This window comes from Strix aluco, unplaced genomic scaffold (genome assembly GCF_031877795.1).
Source record: "Strix aluco isolate bStrAlu1 unplaced genomic scaffold, bStrAlu1.hap1 HAP1_SCAFFOLD_33, whole genome shotgun sequence".
NCBI classification, from domain to species: Eukaryota; Metazoa; Chordata; class Aves; order Strigiformes; family Strigidae; genus Strix; species Strix aluco.
The window spans coordinates 1,440,147-1,444,518 of record NW_027436647.1 but is presented as its reverse complement, the minus strand read 5'-3'; positions in this window follow the sequence as shown (position 1 = coordinate 1,444,518).

The following is a 4,372-nucleotide window of genomic DNA, read 5'->3' as shown; positions in this document are numbered from 1 at the left end:
CCAGATTTTATGTTGTTCTGGAGAGCTTGCAGAGCACTGGGGAAAGGCAGGCAGAGAATTCCCTGCTAGCACCTTCTCTGTGCCTGGGAAGCAGAAGTGTTCACATTGCTTCGCAGAATCGCCTTTGTGCAGAAAACACTAACACTTGTTCAGAACAAAAGAAAGCACAGAGCCCCAGATTTTATGTTGTCCTCTTGAGCTTGCAGAGCACTGGGGAAAGGCAGGCAGGGAATTCCCTGCTAGCACCTTCTCTGTGTCTGGGAAGCAGAAGTGTTTACATTGCTTCGCAGAATCGCCTTTGTGCAGAAAACACTAACAATTGTTCACAACTAAAGAAAGCACAGAGCCCCAGATTTGCTGTTGTTCTGGAGAGCTTGCAGAGCACTGGGGAAAGGCAGGCAGAGAATTCCCTGCTAGCACCTTCTCTGTGCCTGGGAAGCAGAAGTGTTCACATTGCTTCGCAGAACCGCTTTTCTGCAGAAAACACTAACACTTGTTCAGAACAAAAGAAAGCACAGAGCCCCAGATTTGCTGTTGTCCTGGAGAGCTTGCAGAGCACTGGGGAAAGGCAGGCAGAGAATTCCCTGCTAGCACCTTCTCTGTGCCTGGGCAGCAGAAGTGTTCACATTGCTTCGCAAGAATCGCTTTTCTGCAGAAAACACTAACACTTGTTCAGAACGAAAGAAAGCACAGAGCCCCAGATTTGCTGTTGTTCTGGAGAGCTTGCAGAGCACTGGGGAAAGGCAGGCAGAGAATTCCCTGCTAGCACCTTCTCTGTGCCTGGGAAGCAGAAGTGTTTACATTGCTTCGCAGAATCGCTTTTGTGCAGAAAACACTAACACTTGTTCAGAACAAAAGAAAGCACAGAGCCCCAGATTTGCTGTTGTTCTGGAGAGCTTGCAGAGCACTGGGGAAAGGCAGGCAGAGAATTCCCTGCTAGCACCTTCTCTGTGTCTGGGAAGCAGAAGTGTTCACATTGCTTCGCAGATTCGCTTTTGTGCAGAAAACACTAACAATTGTTCAGAACTAAAGAAAGCACAGAGCCCCAGATTTGCTGTTGTTCTGGAGAGCTTGCATAGCACTGGGGAAAGGCAGGCAGAGAATTCCCTGCTAGCACCTTCTCTGTGCCTGGGAAGCAGAAGTGTTCACATTGCTTCGCAGAATCGCTTTTCTGCAGAAAACACTAACACTTGTTCAGAACAAAAGAAAGCACAGAGCCCCAGATTTTATGTTGTCCTGGAGAGCTTGCAGAGCACTGGGGAAAGGCAGGCAGGGAATTCCCTGCTAGCACCTTCTCTGTGTCTGGGAAGCAGAAGTGTTTACATTGCTTCGCAGAATCGCTTTTGTGCAGAAAACACTAACACTTGTTCAGAACAAAAGAAAGTACAGAGCCCCAGATTTGCTGTTGTTCTGGAGAGCTTGCAGAGCACTGGGGAAAGGCAGGCAGAGAATTCCCTGCTAGCACCTTCTCTGTGCCTGGGAAGCAGAAGTGTTCACATTGCTTCGCAGAATCGCTTTTCTGCAGAAAACACTAACACTTGTTCAGAACAAAAGATAGCACAGAGCCCCAGATTTTATGTTGTCCTGGAGAGCTTGCAGAGCACTGGGGAAAGGCAGGCAGAGAATTCCCTGCTAGCACCTTCTCTGTGCCTGGGAAGCAGAAGTGTTCACATTGCTTCGCAGATTCGCTTTTGTGCAGAAAAAACTAACACTTGTTCAGAACTAAAGAAAGCACAGAGCCCCAGATTTTATTTTGTCCTGGAGAGCTTGCAGAGCACTGGGGAAAGGCAGGCAGGGAATTCCCTGCTAGCACCTTCTCTGTGCCTGGGAAGCAGAAGAGTTCACATTGCTTCGCAGAATCGGTTTTGTGCAGAAAACACTAACAATTGTTCAGAACTAAAGAAAGCACAGAGCCCCAGATTTGCTGTTGTTCTGGAGAGCTTGCAGAGCACTGGGGAAAGGCAGGCAGGGAATTCCCTGCTAGCACCTTCTCTGTGCCTGGGAAGCAGAAGAGTTCACATTGCTTCGCAGAATCGGTTTTGTGCAGAAAACACTAACAATTGTTCAGAACTAAAGAAAGCACAGAGCCCCAGATTTGCTGTTGTTCTGGAGAGCTTGCATAGCACTGGGGAAAGGCAGGCAGAGAATTCCCTGCTAGCACCTTCTCTGTGCCTGGGAAGCAGAAGTGTTCACATTGCTTCGCAGAACCGCTTTTCTGCAGAAAACACTAACACTTGTTCAGAAGGAAAGAAAGCACAGAGCTCCAGATTTTATGTTGTCCTGGAGAGCTTGCAGAGCACTGGGGAAAGGCAGGCAGAGAATTCCCTGCTAGCACCTTCTCTGTGCCTGGGCAGCAGAAGTGTTCACATTACTTCGCAAGAATCACTTTTCTGCAGAAAACACTAACACTTGTTCAGAACAAAAGAAAGCACAGAGCCCCAGATTTGCTGTTGTTCTGGAGAGCTTGCAGAGCACTGGGGAAAGGCAGGCAGAGAATTCCCTGCTAGCACCTTCTCTGTGTCTGGGAAGCAGAAGTGTTTACATTGCTTCGCAGAATCGCCTTTGTGCAGAAAACACTAACACTTGTTCAGAACAAAAAAAAGCACAGAGCCCCAGATTTGCTGTTGTTCTGGAGAGCTTGCAGAGCACTGGGGAAAGGCAGGCAGAGAATTCCCTGCTAGCACCTTCTCTGTGTCTGGGAAGCAGAAGTGTTTCATTGCTTCGCAGAATCGCTTTTGTGCAGAAACCAGTAACACTTGTTCAGAACGAAAGAAAGCACAGAGCCCCAGATTTGCTGTTGTCCTGGAGAGCTTGCAGAGCACTGGGGAAAGGCAGGCAGAGAATTCCCTGCTAGCACCTTCTCTGTGCCTGGGCAGCAGAAGTGTTCACATTGCTTCGCAAGAATCGCTTTTCTGCAGAAAACACTAACACTTGTTCAGAACGAAAGAAAGCACAGAGCCCCAGATTTTATGTTGTCCTGGAGAGCTTGCAGAGCACTGGGGAAAGGCAGGCAGAGAATTCCCTGCTAGCACCTTCTCTGTGCCTGGGAAGCAGAAGTGTTCACATTGCTTCGCAGAATCGCTTTTGTGCAGAAAACACTAACACTTGTTCAGAACTAAAGAAAGCACAGAGCCCCAGATTTTATGTTGTCCTGGAGAGCTTGCAGAGCACTGGGGAAAGGCAGGCAGAGAATTCCCTGCTAGCACCTTCTCTGTGCCTGGGAAGCAGAAGTGTTCACATTGCTTCGCAGATTCGCCTTTGTGCAGAAAACACTAACACTTGTTCAGAACAAAAGAAAGCACAGAGCCCCAGATTTTATGTTGTCCTGGAGAGCTTGCAGAGCACTGGGGAAAGGCAGGCAGGGAATTCCCTGCTAGCACCTTCTCTGTGTCTGGGAAGCAGAAGTGTTTACATTGCTTCGCAGAATCGCTTTTGTGCAGAAAACACTAACACTTGTTCAGAACTAAAGAAAGCACAGAGCCCCAGATTTGCTGTTGTTCTGGAGAGCTTGCAGAGCACTGGGGAAAGGCAGGCAGAGAATTCCCTGCTAGCACCTTCTCTGTGTCTGGGAAGCAGAAGTGTTTACATTGCTTCGCAGAATCGCTTTTGTGCAGAAAACACTAACAATTGTTCAGAACTAAAGAAAGCACAGAGCCCCAGATTTGCTGTTGTTCTGGAGAGCTTGCAGAGCACTGGGGAAAGGCAGGCAGAGAATTCCCTGCTAGCACCTTCTCTGTGCCTGGGCAGCAGAAGTGTTCACATTGCTTCGCAAGAATCGCTTTTCTGCAGAAAACACTAACACTTGTTCAGAACGAAAGAAAGCACAGAGCCCCAGATTTTATGTTGTCCTGGAGAGCTTGCAGAGCACTGGGGAAAGGCAGGCAGAGAATTCCCTGCTAGCACCTTCTCTGTGTCTGGGAAGCAGAAGTGTTTACATTGCTTCGCAGAATCGCTTTTGTGCAGAAAACACTAACACTTGTTCAGAACAAAAGAAAGCACAGAGCCCCAGATTTGCTGTTGTTCTGGAGAGCTTGCAGAGCACTGGGGAAAGGCAGGCAGAGAATTCCCTGCTAGCACCTTCTCTGTGCCTGGGCAGCAGAAGTGTTTACATTGCTTCGCAGAATCGCTTTTGTGCAGAAAACACTAACACTTGTTCAGAACAAAAGAAAGCACAGAGCCCCAGATTTGCTGTTGTTCTGGAGAGCTTGCAGAGCACTGGGGAAAGGCAGGCAGAGAATTCCCTGCTAGCACCTTCTCTGTGCCTGGGAAGCAGAAGTGTTCACATTGCTTCGCAGAATCGCCTTTGTGCAGAAAACACTAACACTTGTTCAGAACAAAAGAAAGCACAGAGCCCCAGATTTTATGTTGTCCT